The following is a 16,070-nucleotide window of genomic DNA, read 5'->3' as shown; positions in this document are numbered from 1 at the left end:
GGAGACTCCCTTAGAAGTTTGCCTCATAGCACACCTGTTCACAGCCTTCCCAGCTGGGAGGCGGAACCCCACTCCGTTCTTGTTTCTGATGCATTAAGCATCTTTTCCTCACCTTTTCTCCGCTGAAAACAGCATCTCTGCACGGTAATCTGTAAGCAAACAGTACCTTGTTAACTTTTCCTGGAAAAGATAACCCGTAGACCGACACTCAGGCGTGATGGAGAAGAGCAATGTCCCGTGCGTCTGGGCGCTGTGTCCCCCGCACCGCGCCACGGGGGGCCACTGCGGGCTGAGTGCGGCGAGGGGTCCTGTGGGCGGGAGCTGGCCACGGGCCTTGCTGGATCCGTGGCATCTTGGCCAGACAGCTCATTCCACTTAGAATGAGAAAGAGATGGGAGCACGTTGGTTCAGCCTTGGCTTCAGCCACCTTTTCAAGGCCTGGTGGGACGGCGGGGTGGTCGCTTGCTGTCCCGTGTCCTTTTACTCCTGTGCCAGTCCGCCTCGAAGGGGCATGCGTGCGTGAACACATGCACATTTGACCTAAGTTCGAATCCCACACTTAGCATGGACAGCTCAGCAGTTTAACTTGGATAGGTCTTTTAGGCTCCTCGTTTATAAAATGGGGTTAATAATTGCAGTGAGCTTCACAGCAGTAGATTAAATGAAATAATAGCCGGTGACCCTGGGTGCTCGACCACAAGCAGTAGGTGGTTTTCTTACCGCTCTCGTTAGCTGACTCCTCCAACGACATTTATGAAGCACACACTCGGTGACGGGCACTTCTTCTAGACCCTGGGCGGACAGCAAGTGTGTACTAAGACAGACAGGCTCTCCGCGGACTAATAAGCTGTTGGGGGAGACGATAAGCAGTGAACAGGTTATCTTATTCCCAGTGATGATGAGTGGCGTCCAGCAGAAATGATGCAGGAGGGGGGCTCACAGAGTGACCGAGGAGACGCGACTGCTTTAGCGTGGGCGGGCTGGGAGGCTTTCTCTGAGGAAGTGACATTTGAGCGGGGTCCTGACTGGAAGCCACCCAGTGAAGACGTGGGGTACAGGGGACACCGCAAGTCTGAGTGGCTTGAGACAGGGTGAGGCCTCACGGGAGGTCAGCAAGGTGGCCAGGGCTCCTGCAGCGCCTGAGGCCACGGTCAGAGCTGGCAGGGCTACGCGTCCAAGGGAAGTGGGAGCCGTCGGTGATCCTGAGCGGGGGGTGAGGTGACAGGAACAGATTTCGGCTTTTTGGTGGGTTTGTTTTTGTTTTTTTTCCCAAATGCGTACATGGGTGGTGAATCTATCATCACTGTTTACCTTGCTCTAGTTTAGAAGGGACCCATTTTACGTCATTCTCTGAATTACAGAGAAATCGAGTCATTTTCTTCCCGAGCCCTGAGCTGGTGATGACACAACACCTCTGTTGACTTATGCTTTCTAGCAATCCCGACGAAGGGCTCAGGGTTTTTAGGTTTTTGCCTTTTCAGCAACTTCACAATTTCAGAAAAGCCACACAATCTAAAGGATAAACAAAAAATGAAAATTAAAAATTTAAAAATCTTCAACCTTAACAAGAAATACAATTCCAGCTGGTATGCTGTCATCTGAGGGCTTAGTCCAGAAAAGTGTTTAGAAAGGTGCATACTGAATGCTTTACCTCCAAGGCCTCCTTTAACCCTTTTGATGGCCTTCTGGGGCAGGCACTGGTGTGTCTGTCTCAGGGAGGAGGGATTCCGAGAGGTTCCATAAGTTGCGCACTGTGACACAGCTAGTAAATAGCGGAAGTAAGACTCGAACCCAAGCCCCTCAGACTCCAGAGCCTGTGATCTCAGCTACTTTATTTATTTAACTAGTTTTGATCTCAACTACTTTGTAGATTCATGGGCACAGGGGCGGCGCAGCAAGTATTTTGTCCTTTGATGCAACCCAATCTCACCTCTTAGTCTAGCTTTTTTCTGTTCTGAGACACCAGTGTCCAGTACAGCTTCTTCACCTGTCTCAAGCACTCTCCCATGTCTTGCTCATAAGATCTCCATTCCTCTGAAATGCCCCATTCTCTCCAATTATTCCTTTCACCATCCCCCCAATAAAATTCTCATCTCTCCAGACCAGCGGCCTTCCAGTAGTGTGAGGATGAGAGTAATGCAGAACGCACACTGAATGCAAGTGGCAAAAACGAATGTTTCTAAAGAAGACTGTGTGTCACATAGAGTTACTTCACGATTAAATATTATGTTCGCACAGTGTTTTCTTGAAGGAAGTCTTTATTAAAGACCAGATTCTCTTCTAGGATACAGCATTGAACAAGATACCCAAGGCACCTCTCTCATGAGGTTCACGTAGCATGGAAGACCACGAAACAAACGAACGAAAATGTTGAGCGCTACAGAAACATCAACTTAGACACCTAAGACGTGGGGAATGGGAAAAGAGTAAAGCAAATGAATGTGAGTGTTCTTTGGGGCAGGTCTCAGAATAGATGGAGCAAGGGAGAAGTTATTTTATGAACCAGATGCCAGATCAGTGGTGGTGCCACTCCCCAAGGGAGGGACACCAGGGCGGGGGAAGAGGATCCTGGAGTATGGAACTTACGGAAATCTTACGAGACGGTGGAGATGCCATTGGGAAGTTGCATTTGTAAGTCCAGATCTTGGAAGAGGGGACAGGGCTGGAGATGTCTTTTGGGAAACATTGACCTGTACGTAGGACAGCAAACTCCATCCCATGATTTGAAGTTTTCTGCAACCATCTTCCTCCTCTACTTCCCTCCCTTCCCTTCAGCTAGTCAGTCCATTTTGGGAAATCATCTACCCCAAACAAGGAACCTGTTACTATCAGTGTTATCTCTGGAAGCGATGTCACAGAACAGGACTGTTGAAAAGAGACAAGTTCAGTGCTTCTAGGATGGGGATGAAAATTATATCCTGAAGTCAGAACAATAGTCTTGATAAATATATCCATAATATTCTCTTGAGGTTACTCACTCATAACTCAAGACTTTGATCCTAGAGTGAGTGTCCATTAGAAGCGGCCCATTTTACGTCATTCTCTGAATCACAGAATCCCAGGGGTGGGGGGTGGGGAGGGAAATGTCGGCTAGCAACCCTGAGTGCTAGTGGACCCTGCATTTCTGTGCGACCGGAGGAAACACACTGCTGGAGGGAAGATGATGTCCAAAATAGCCTCTCAGCTTAGGTGTGATTTTTCTGGGCCTAGGGCTTATTTGATAAGTGCAATGTAAACTAAGAAAGCAAACCAAGATAGGCAAACAAATCAGTTATTATTTTTCAATACACACGCTTGAGCGTAGCATCATTTTTTCATTGCCTTCCCTCAGGAATGCTTATAGCTGGAATATACATTATGCAGCAGAGAAGATTCTTCTATCTTTTAAAGGGAACCATTTTCTTCTCTTTTCTAATTAGGCTAAATCAGAAGATCACTTTTTCCATTTCTAATTTCTAGATCACCAGTAAAAATAAAGGGAAACAATATTATTGTAGGCTTTACAACTTATAGTTTTCATAAATATTTTTATTAGCAAAACCACAAAACAGTGACGTTTTGCTGTCCTCATTTTACAGTGGCCGGATAGAGCTGGGTGTCCTCCGTTGGTGGAAGGACCATGTTGGCTCCCTGGGGCTCTGGGGTGGAGCACCTGAGAACCTGCAGCCGGGCGTCATGGAGCCCCAGGGTGGGTTCCTAATTGTGTCACCGAGTGTGAACATTAAGAACAGGGAAGCCTGTTGCTGTGGACTGGATTGTGTCCCCCTGAAATCCATGTGTTGGAGCCCTAACCCCGAGGGTGATGCATGTGGAGATGGACCCATCAGGTGGTGACTGAGGTTATATGAAATCATGAGGGTGGGGCCTTCATGATGGGATTAGTGCCCTTATGAAAAGAGACACCAGCAAGCTTGCTCTGGCTCTTTCTCTCAGCCATGGCAAGATGCAGTCAAAACCAGTGTTCCTAGAGTAGTTGTCTCCTCACAGCGGCTTCCGTGGAGGTACTTCAGGGATCAAGGAAGGAGAGGAACAGATCAGGGATCCTTTCAACCCGTCGGTAGGCTAAGCCCATCTCAGAGATTTCCCAGGCTTGTCTAGAGACCCACAGTGTTGACAAACACGGGCTCTGCCTGTGGTCGGACCAACCCAAGGTGGAGACTCTCAGCCCCTGTCTGCCCTCCCCTCACAGACCTGTTAGGGGTGTGTGTGGGGTGCTGCTCCCTAATTCCTGTTCCTTGGCCCAGCCCAAGCCAGAGAGTCAATTTCTGAGAATTTGATTTCAAAGTCTTCTTGCTCGGGGGCAGAAATGCAGGCTCACCTTGTGTCCTACCTCAGCGAGACACCTGAGCTCTCTCAGGCTACCTCAGCAGAAATGGGCTTTTGGCCCATTTTATCACATAACAAAATTCTGCTTCTCAGTGAACTTTTCTTTTGTGATCCAGGATACGGGACAGCTGTTGACTGGCATTTACTTTACTGCTTTCCTCTTATGCCTTTTGTCCTCATGACTCATCAAAGTTTAAAATGTTAACCGTCTTCTAAAGCCAACTCAAACATACAACCAACTTCCTTGATCCAAGTGCACAGCTGTCACCGGACACAACCACGCTGACACTGCCAGGCCCTGTCGCTGTCTGTCCACTCCAGAGGTGCTTCTCGGGCCCTTGTCTAGGTCTGACTTCATGCACGAACACAGCCCCTTGTTATTATCGACCAAAAGAGCCATCAGGCAAGGGGCAGGGACCTTGGCCTTACACTGGCCCATGGATGTGGCCCTATTCTGCCTCTCCGGACCTGTGTGTCCGTGTGTCTGTAGAAGGATTGGACTTGATGCCTTGGCTTCTTTGAGATCTGACTTGAAGGGTCTCCTTTCTACTGCGGTTGGTGTTAGTATGTGGGAAACCACGCAGTGGACCTCACTTCTCCCTCCCCACCCCTGTCCCCGGGAGGACTCAGACTCCCCATCCGAATGGCCCTTGCTGATAGGTCACAAATGCGCACCAAGCCGCTCGTGCACACTCATCCCGGCCGCGTCCTGACGACAGAACTTGTCAGAGATGAGCCACGTGGGTTATGAGGAGAGTCACTGGGAACTGGACAGAGGATTTTCTTTCTGGAAAGCCAGTTGACTTGAATCGAGGTTAGAATCCTCAACCCTGGACATTTTCGGGGTCTGGCTCTGAAAGAGCGCGTCCGGGACTCGGCGGCCCTTGCTGACATATTTGCATTTTAGCCAGTGGTAGTTGCCACGTCTGCACCGTGTTGTGCGGTTTCTCTTTACGTGTTTATCCAACCTTTTCAGAGCCCCAGAGTGTAAGCGAGGTGGTCCCGCCGGTTCCTGACGGGAATCTGTCCCCAGGGGTCTGCGCGCCCGGTCAGGCCGCGGCCGCCATGCAGCCCGCCGAGCCGCCGCGCTCCTGAGCTGAGCAGCCGAGCCCGGGAGGAGTAAACCGCCCCCAGATGACAGGAGCGCGGACAGACAGTCGGACGAACGCGGACAGACAGACGGACGGGGCCGCGCAAACCCTGCACGATTCTTTCCGAGGGCGCGGCCTGGCTCTGGCTCTGGAGGCCCAGGGCCGCCGCCCCGCCCTCGCCACGGAGCCGAGCGCTCTTGAGCACAACGTCGGCCTCTTTACCGAACTGTGCTGGAATTTTCGGTAACCTCGAAGCTGGACGTCCTTGTGTGGCCTGAGCTGTGTCCCCCCAAAGTGCACGCGTTGAAGTCCTGACCCGCAGGACCTCGGACGGTGGCCGCGTTCGGAGGCCGCATCTGTCAGGGGTGGTTCTGACGTTTGAGGGGACGTTGTGACGTGGAAGGCGGAGCGATGCCGAAGCCGTCGGTGGCGGGGGGGGGGGGACCCCAGGCTGGCGGATGGGCGTCCCCGTCGGGGAGGGGCCTGGGCCGCGGTCACAGAGCGGGGACAGCGCGTGGGACGGGGAGGAGCCGCGAGCGGCCGCGGGAGCGACGGTCCGGCCGAGGCTGTGACCGCAGGCCGCGGCCCGCAGCGCCGCGAGAAGTCGGTTCTGCTGCTCCGGTCCCGGCTGCGGTGCTGGTCGCGGTGGGACCCGCGGACGGACCCGGGCCTCGCCCTGACCCGGTTCCGCGCCGCCCGGTCCCGGCAGGCGGTTGTTGAGCCTTCGTGGGGCCGCTTCTGCCGCCGGAACCTGCTCCTCGCGGGGCGTCACCGCGGGCTCTTCCGTGGACGCGGCGGAAAACCCGCTCGAACGGCTCGAGCGGAGCCGGGGCCGCGTCGTCTCCCTGAGAAGCCGGCGAGCGGCCGCGGCCGAGTCTCACCGGGGCCGCGGGTGCGCTCAGAGCCCGGTTGCTTGTCCGCGGGCTTCCCCGGCCCGTCCGGCGTTGGGGGGCGGCCGAGCGGGACGCCCGCGGCTCCCTCGGCGCCTGCTTCGCGGCCGGAAGCGCTTCTGCTGCGCCGGCGGCTCGCGGGGGTGACGCGGCCGGTCCCTCCTCAGCCGCGAAGGCCTTGGTGCGTCCGAACGTCCCCTCGTCGGCCCGCCGCCCCGGTTCGCTCCCGGGTTTCCCGCGGAGCGTCGTACCCCGGACGGTTCTTTCCCTCCTGGTTCTGCGCCTCCTCGTCTCGTCTCGTCAGCGATTCTCTTCCTCGTCGCCGCCTCCTGCCGCGCGGCGACCGTCGCTGTTACAGGAACAGCGACTCCTCCTGGTCGGGTCGTGACACTCCCTCAGCCTGGATCTTGATGAACGTGTTTAATTCCCTCAGATTGAGCTCGGGGCCCACGAAACCTCTTGAGGCCTTCTTCAAGCGAACGCGGTAGCGATGTCAGTGACTCTCGCGTGGGAACGATAGGGCTTGTGTTTTGTATTACGGCAGCTCAAAGTACCGAAAGCGCTTAAACAGAAATTTATACAAGGCCTGCGCCTCTCTGTGTGTGTGTGTGTGTGTGTGTGTGTGTGTGATCGCGCAACTGTCACTCCGGCGGAAACTAAGGAAGCAGCAGACTGTGCTTTCCGAGCAGTCGGGTTCCAGTAGTCAAGGTTGTTTTGTCTTGAACATCCTTATTTTTCCACCTAGAGAGACAACCTAAGAAAAAGGAGAGAAACTGGAGGAACAACAGAGAGATGTGCGTACGGCCAGGACGGGCGCAGTGACCTGACTGATGGCTACCGTAGTTAGGCTCTCAGCTTACCAGTCACTGGGAGAGGAAGCATTTGAAGGCAACAAAATAGAGAATAACTTCAGACCCACAGAGGCTCAGACGTCACTTTCACTTTTTTTTCCTAATAGAAAAAATGGAAGCGTTGGTAGCTGCACAAAACATAGGTAAATAAATAGGCTTTTCCTCCATTCACTCTTCGGATGCACAATGTGGTTCTTCCGCTCTGTTGTCCGAGGACGAGCACAAGCCCGCTATAGGCGCTTAATGATAGTAGCTGAGGAGCTTGGTGCCCGTCGCTGACCCCCTTGGCGGTGCTGTGGTCGGTATGGGAGGGCCGCTGGCTCTTTGAGCTTTGTGGCACAGATGCTCCCTCTTAGTCTTCTAGTGAGGTAGGGCGGTGGGTACCCAAGAACCCTGTTACCTGCTTGTGCACATGTGTTGAAGACCCACTGTGTGATGCTTCAGGAGGCCCCACGTAAACCCCAGAGAGCTAGTTGTTGAACTACTGCTTGTTCCTACAAATGACTTAGTATGTATCTTCAACCATAGCCTAACATTAATCACAAATGGTGCCAAATGTGGGCGCCCTTTTTTTCAATCATCGTAGTTCTAGGTCTTTTTGTAGGTCGATTCATCCTTTCACATGCCCGTCTCTTATATGCATACACACACACATAAAATTATAAACGTAATACATGCACAGAGCACATCTCATTCACCACCATATGCCTGGCACTTAGCACAGTGTATTCAAATATTTGTTGAGTGGTGTTCTATTTAAAGTATTCATATTTTCGCTCTAGTTGAGGAATATTTATTGAGTGCCTGCTGTATGCCAAGCACTGGGGATCAAATCCAGCCAATATTAAATGGAATTGACTTTACCCTGCACGGAGCATACATGGCTGGAGGACAGAGAGCTGGGCAGAGCACTGTGCCAAATAGGCTGCAAAGAAAGATGTTTCCTAATGGAATCTTGTTTCTACTAGAAGCTTTGATTCAGAGGTTCCCATTGTGTTACACATTATACTTTCTGATGAACCAAGTGCTCCTTGAAGCAAATAAGCACTTAAGACTCTCTCTATAGACTGCCACTTCCTTTGTCTAGAAAGAATACAATAATGGCAATGCTGATTATTTCATGCGCCTTCTTTTTTCTTTTTTATAAGTTTTCTTAACTTACATGTTTACGTGGTTTACTCGCACCCCGTCTCACAATAGGTTCAAAAGATAAAAATAATACTGAATACTAGCTACGATGTCATATTATTTTGAAGCCAAAATAGAGACTCAGATAATGTCCCTTCAGGTTGGAGGACTATGGGTCAAACACCATACATCATTTAGCGTGCTTATTTATAGCTACATGAAACATAAGTGACTGATCTCTGTTCATTATTTGAGAAAGTAGATAATGCATGGGAAAAAATTCAAGCAGTATTAAAAGATACCCAATAAAGTCTCTGTCCCACCCATGGGACAGTTTTCCAGTCCTCCTCCCTGGAGGCAATCATTGTTATGAGGTTTTAGTGTTATCTTTCCAGAGATATTCTGTTCACATGTAGGTGCATACACGTATGTGAAACTCTCCTTCTCTTAGAATGCCATACTTAATATTCTGTAGTGGTTTTTAGCTTGCTTTAGATGGCATGTCAAGGAGTTAGAAGTTGGCAGATTGATAATAAAATGTAACATATTCAAAATTTAAATATTATAAAACAAAAATATGAAAGAATTATCTAGTTTTTGATACAGGGTCAGACTTTTTTCTTTGAAAACAATGTTGCTAGCTGGGGTTAAACCAAATGTATAATCTATGATTTCTGTCAGTTTTGGTATCTTTTTTTTTAAAGATTTTTATTTATTTATTTGACAGACAAAGATCACAAATAGGCAGAGAGGCAGGCGGGTGGTGGGGGGAAGGCAGGCTCCCCACTGAGCAGAGAGCCTGATGCGGGGCTCGATCCCAGGACCCTGGGATCATGACCTGAGCCGAAGGCAGAGGCTTAACTCCCTGAGCCACCCAGGCGCCCCAGTTTTGGTATCTTTAATGCAGAACATGAACTTAAAGATACTTTCAAAACAACCTGAGAGGGGCACCTGGGTGGCTCAGTGGGTTAAAGCCTCTGCCTTCAGCTCAGGTCATGATCCCAGGGTCCTGGGATCGAGCCCCACGTCGGGCTCCCTGCTCAGCAGGGAGCCTGCTTCCTCCTCTCTCTCTGCCTGCCTCTCTGCCTACTTGCGATCTCTGTCTGTCAAATAAAAAAAAAAAAAAAAAAAAAGCGGGACAACTACTGATTTAGTCATCTTTAAAAAAAAAAAAAAAAAAAAAAAACAACCTGAGAGCTGAATTCTTTCAGTTTTTTATTATTTTAACCCAGATTTTTTATGGTTGTCTTTCCTATGTCTAATTTGACAGTTTTACCTTTTAAATCTTGATTGTTATATGATTATCAAAAAATACATAACTGCACAGCAAAGGAAGCAGTCAACAAAACTCAAGGACAACATGCTGAACAGGAGAAGATATTTGTAAATGACATATCCAATAAAGGGTTAGTATCCAAAATATATAAAGAACTTACACAAAATACCAAAAAAAATCACATAATCTAACCAAGAAATGTGCAGAAGTCATGATCAGACATTTGTCCAAAGAAGGCATCCAGATGGCCAATAGACACATGAGAAGATGCTCAACACCACTCATCATCAGGGACATGCGGATCATAACCACAGTGCAGTATCACCTCACACTTGTCACAATGGCTAAAATTGAAAACTCAAGAAACAACAAATGTTGGTAAGGAAGTGGAGAAAACGGAACCCTCACATACTGTTGGCGGGAATGCAAACTGGTACAGCCACTCTGGAAAATAGTATGGAGGTTCCTCAAAAAGTGAAAAACAGAACTGCCCTATAATCCAGCAAGAGGAACAGCACTTCTTTTTGCCCCTCTATGTCATTAATTTACTTAAGATTACATTAAATTGTGTTACTGTAGGTTCACTGAGCTCTTGAGCAAGGCAGGCTCCTTTTGAGGACAGAGATAAAGACGTCTTCCTAGTCTTCCAGGAGCTCACAATCTTCTGCGCACAAGGTGTAGACTGTGACAGATGGTCTAATGGAAACAAATAGTCTAATAGTATTAATGGAAGAACAGAAGGAGATAGGATCAGTTGCTCCTGGAGACATTTGGAGACATTTCTCAGAGGAGATGATCTCTTTCAAGAGTGGACTCTTAGAATCACAGATGCCAGTGCCCAAAGTTGTGTTGCGGACAGGTGTGTTGTCAGCTCTGGCACTTCTAGGTAAACACTTGGTCTGAGCATGGGGGGTGGGAGCTCCTGCCACATGTTGTTCAGGTCACCGACTGTGGCCACATCTCCTTCCCTCTATCTGGTTGCTTTTGCTACGGTTGGGGCATGAGAAGAGTGTACCCTGATGGTGGCTTGGGTCACCTTCTTAGAGTCGGAATTCCAAGGAATGCCAGCTATGATCCTTTCAAAGCAGCGAGCCATGGGAATGGAACACAGGACAGCGGGAAAGGACATGGAGAGAACAAGAAGAGGGAGGAAGGAGAGGAGATTCCAGATAGTGATGGTAAAAACCTGTTCTGCTAGACAGGGCAGAGAAATCCTGGCAGGACGTCCACAGTAATACTGATGGAGATTGGTTGGGAAGAGGGAGATGGATTTGAGAACACATGAGTTTTCTAGACTGACATTTAACTCTTGGAAGGCCTAAACTTTACATTTTAATTATTTTCTAGAGAGTTTGGATATATTTTTTCCTATATTCTTAAAATTAATGACTATGGGAAACCTCATCATCTTAAGGTCATCAGTATAAATTGGTGGTCATGCTTGAAATGAGTTTCATTCTTTGGAGGAGGGCAGTGCTTACATTTGAATGCTTCCAAGAAGCTCCAAAATCTTGACTGTAATTAGCAGCTGACATCTGCCTGGTCTAGAAAGACATCTGTAACAGTATCTGAAGGAGTTTTTTTTTTTTTCTTACTGACAAGTTTATATAGACTGTGAAAGGATGATCTTGGAATAAGGGAACCCAAATCAGGGGTGAGACCATACACTGTTTACCATACAGAAAACCAAAGGGGATTCATACGCGAGGCAGACTGTAGACTCGGCTCCAAGCACCTGGTGTAAATGACCAATTCTGTCTCATTAAGAACTGCGAAACTCCAGCCAGTGCTTGTCCAAGTGCTTTGTAACCTGTTTGGAATGTTCTCTGAATCTTAGTTTGTTGCTGCTGTATCTTCGTCGCCCACTGGGCCCATAGGCCACACTTCCTCTGCCCTGGAGTGCGTGCATCCCACGTGCGGGCCTTGGACACGGTGGCGTGGAACCATCAGGCTGTCTGCAAATACCCCCCTTCTGATTTTGCTGAAGACAGTCTTCATCCAGAGCATTTTGTCTTATTTAGGGGCCTTTCCTTTCTGGGAGGTTTTGTTTTTCCAGTAGAGGCTTTGCAAAGGCTTGCTGCCAAGTCATTTGGCTGAGAATGGGATCCCTTCGTGTCGTCTGGCTCTTCTGTCTCCCAGAGCTGAGCATTGTCTGGTAATCCTGCTTGGGTCCTTCTCTGAGGCTCATAGCCTGTGCTGTCTCTGGAAGAAAGAGCAGTTTCCAGATTGGACCTGAACTGCAGAAGGTCCCTCATCTCTTCATAAATCCTGGACTCTGATTCTCCTTGTATCTTTCAGACGCCCTCTCTGTCTGGTTAAGAGTTTTTCTCGTCATTTCTCTGCCTGTGATGTCCTTCCCGGTTACCTCTGTCCAGCTAGTTCCAGCTCAGTGTCCGGGCACCCCCAGGGATAGATAAGATCCTCTCCTTTGTGCTCCCTAGTGTTTTGTGAATACCTTTTAGTATTAAATTATTTGCTTATATTTCTGTCTCTCTGCTACACTTAAGTTCCTTGAAGTCAAGGAGGAATTCTCTTCATTTCTTATTCCCCTTGAGTACAGCATAGTGTATGATACATAAGGGTGTCTCAATAGTGTTTACTGAGCAGAAGTCACGTTCATTGTAGCTTAGAGAGACTTTTGGGGGGAGGGTATTCAGCCACATTATAGAAGGGTTAAAACTAGACAAGTGGCCTCGTAACGAATCTACACTTTGTGGGGCATTGCAGAGTGGCTCACAATGATATCTGCCAATACCATGAATTGTAGTTACGTAAGAAATCAGAATCTCCTTTTATGTTTTTGCTCAAATACAGAATCAAGGTATTTGAAGAGTATTTGACAAGTGATTTGCGTTTTCCATGGTGTAGTTGTTTTCTGCTAAATCATTTGCCTTCTTACAATTGTGTTCCTCCTCTTTATAGTAAGTTCACTTACACCAACAACCTGTCCTAAAATTGCCTTTATTTCTTGCTTAATTTTATACTTACGGACTTCATGTTGTGATATAGGAAAGCGATGACGTCGTCTTCGGACTTCTTTATTTTAGGGGTTCAGTAAGTATCTGTATCTCACTGAGAAGCGTTTTTCAGCCTATTCTTGGTATTTCCAGACCTCTTAGTGCTTAGGAATATTCTAGGACTTTGAACAAGTGCTCTAAATTCAGTGTAAACACTTTGATTGTCCAGAAAATGATTAATAAAACATTTTAGATTTCTTTTTATTTGAAAGTCCTTAATTTCATGAGTGTGCATGAATTCATTTTCTAGGGCTGCAGTAACAAAGCGCCGACTAGATGGCTTAAAAACCAGAAATGTATTTCCTTACGTAAGTTCTGGAAGCCACAGTCCAGGATCGAGAGGTCAGCAGGTCGTATTCCCTCTGAAGGACTTTCCTCCTTGGCTTGCCTTCTTCCCCATCTGCACCTGGTCCTCTCTCTGTGCCTGTTCCTGACCTATTTCCTCTCCTCTGACCAGGACACCGGTCATACTGGATTAGGACCCACCCGGACGACATCATTTTATCTTAATTACCTCATTACAGGTCCCATCTCTTTCACAGTCACTCCAGGTTACTGAGGTTTCGGACTTGGGACTTCAACATAGAAATTTCGTAGGGACACAATTTAGCCCATAACAGTGAATAATGTGGCAGTTTAAATATCGCATTCAGGTATTAAAGAGATTCTTAGGTTGCTGAAATACTTCTAAGTGACTATTTAATAAATTCACACCTACTTCTTTCCCTTTCCATAGATCAAAATGTTGCCTTCCTTTCTGCTTACAGTTTTACCCTTGCCGCTTTCTTGATGCCACTGGCTGCCCCAGAGTGGTTGGTGAGGACGAAATGCTAGTGCTCCTCTCACTCTTGTCAGAAAACGAAGGGATACTCGGATCCTGTTCTTTAAAATGATGATGATGATGATGATGGTGATGATGATGGTGATGATGGTGATGATGATGGTGGTGATGATAGTGATGGTGAGGGTGATGGTGATGCCGCCACCACTGCGATTTACTGAGCACCTGTTTTGAGTGAGTCACTGTATGAGAATCATCACAGCCAGCCTGCAACTAGAAGTGATGATCTCTGCTTGATAGAGGAAGAAACTGAGGCTCAGGGAGATGAAGTAACTTGTCCTGAAAACTTCGGTTCCCTTGTCTCCTGTAAGGCATCTATTTGGTCCTGAAGGACTATCAATTGTGAAATTAGAAATGCGGGACAGAAGTGAAAGGTATCAAGCTGATAGTCACCTGGCTTCTTGGTGGCAATTTGAGACCCAAGGATCCCAGGTGTTACAGACTCCAGTGACTGAATTCCATGTGGTAGCGGTTCGAAGGCACAACACCATCGACCTCTTGAGCAGGGCTGATCGACTTCGGGTTACTTTTAGGCTAGGACCTGTGGATTATGGCCTGCAGTGAAAACCAGTTATCAGGATTACTGATTCAGAGGTGGTCTCAAAAGAAAGGTTCAGAATATGCAGTATGAACACAAGGAAGATGTATTATCAAATTTTTTAAATAATGGGATTATGGGAAAGTATTAGTGGGAGCTGCTTGGAATGAGCTAGACCCGTGGTTCTTCATCCTGGCTTAGTATCAGAAAAACTGGGAGGCTTTCTAAAGGGCAGTGCCTGGGTTCCAAGCACAGAGATCTTTATCGAAACTAGCATGGGTCTGGACATCTGTTATTTTTAATAGTTACCTGAGTAAATCTGACATAAGCCAAAGTTAACAAGAACTAATGAGCTAGATCAGGGGTTAGCAAGCTACAGCCCATGGGCCAAATCTGGCCTGCTACCTGTTTTTCTATGGCCCAGAATTTAAAAAAAAAAAAATGGTTTCTATACTTTCAAGTGGTTTAAAAAAAGTCAAAGAAAAATAATATTTTGTGATGCATAGAAATTACACTTGTCCCTTGAACAACATGGGTTTGAACTGTGCAGATCCACTAACACACAGAATCTTTTTGAATAACTATAGTACAGTACTGCAAATATATTTTCCTTATGTTTTTCTTAACATTTTTCTCTATCTTATTTTAATAATGCAGTATATAATACATACAACATATAAAATCTGTGTTAATTGACTTTATGTTATCGGCCGAGCTTCCAGTCAATAGTAACTACATGTAGTTAAATTCTGGGGGTCGTCAAAAGAGAGATGTGGATTTTCTCCTGTGCAGGGGGACTGTGCCCCTGACCTCTGCCTTGTTCAGAGGTCAACTGTCTATGAGATTTTAAGTTCACTGTTCATAATTCAGATTTTATTGGAACGCAGCCATCCGTGCTCCTTCACGTACACAGTGTCTGTGGCTGCTTTCACGCTGCAGCGGACGGTTGAGTAGTTGCGAGAGACATACACACCCTCAGCTGCTTATGGCGTGGTCTGGCCTTCATAGGAAATGTTTACTGACCCCTGAGTTAGGCTATGTCAAGATCATCAACAGAGCTAGATTAGAACTGAAAAAGAAGACATCGGTCTGGGTGACTTGTATGTTTGTGTGTGTGTTTTGCCCTTTAATGTCCTGTGGGCTTGTTGTGTTGCTGTTGTTTTCTACCACCTGGTGGATCCAAGCTAGTTTGTTCAGGAAGTCTTTTACCAAACAGGGTTGAAATACTTTTTTTTTTAAATAATTTTTTAAATTTTTTTAATAAACATATAATGTATTACTAGCCCCAGGGGTTCAGGTCTGTGAATCGCCAGGTTTACACACTTGACAGCACTCACCTTAGCACATACCCTCTCCAGTGTCCATAACCCCAACACCCTCTCCCGACCCCCCTCCCCCCAGCAACCCTCAGTTTGTTTTGTGAGATTAAGAGTCTCTTATGGTTTGTCTCCCTCCCGATCCCATCTTGTTTCATTTATTCCTTTCCTACTCCCCAAACCCCCCATGTTGCATCTCCACTTCCTCATATCAGGGAGATCATATGATAATTGTCTTTCTCTGATTGACTTATTTCACTAAGCACAATACCCTCTAGTTCCATCCACGTCATTGCAAATGGCAAGATTTCATTTCTCTTGATGGCTGCATAGTATTCCATTGTGTATATATACCACATCTTCTTTATCCATTCATCTGTTGATGGACATCTAGGTTCTTTCCATAGTTTGGCTATTGTGGACATTGCTGCTATAAACATTCGGGTGCACGTGTCCCTTCGGATCACTACGTTTGTATCTTTAGGGTAAATACCCAGTAGTGCGATTGCTGGGTCGTAGGGTAGCTCTATTTTCAACTTTTTGAGGAACCTTCATGCTGTTTTCCAGGGTGGTTACACCAGCTTTCATTCCCACCAACCATGTAGGAGGGTTCCCCTTTGTCTGCATCCTCGCCAGCATCTGTCATTTCCTGACTTGTTAATTTTAGCCATTCTGACTGGTGTGAGGTGGTGTCTCATTGTGGTTTTGACTTGTATTTCCCTGATGCCGAGTGATGTTGAGCACTTTGAAATATATACTTTTTTCCTTAAAACATACCAGTACAAAGAACATAATG

At 47.3% G+C, this 16,070-nt stretch overlaps 1 protein-coding gene across 3 annotated transcripts in view; it reads left to right on the top strand.

Moving 5' to 3' along the window:
- The window catches only part of MFSD6 (major facilitator superfamily domain containing 6), a 69,627-nt gene that overhangs the window by 33,441 nt on the left and 20,116 nt on the right, over positions 1–16,070 (top strand). The gene's annotated exons all lie outside the window — the stretch shown is intronic.

This window comes from Martes martes (assembly GCF_963455335.1).
Source record: "Martes martes genome assembly, chromosome: 3".
NCBI classification, from domain to species: domain Eukaryota; kingdom Metazoa; phylum Chordata; class Mammalia; order Carnivora; family Mustelidae; genus Martes; species Martes martes.
This window is presented reverse-complemented; position numbering and strand designations above follow the sequence as displayed.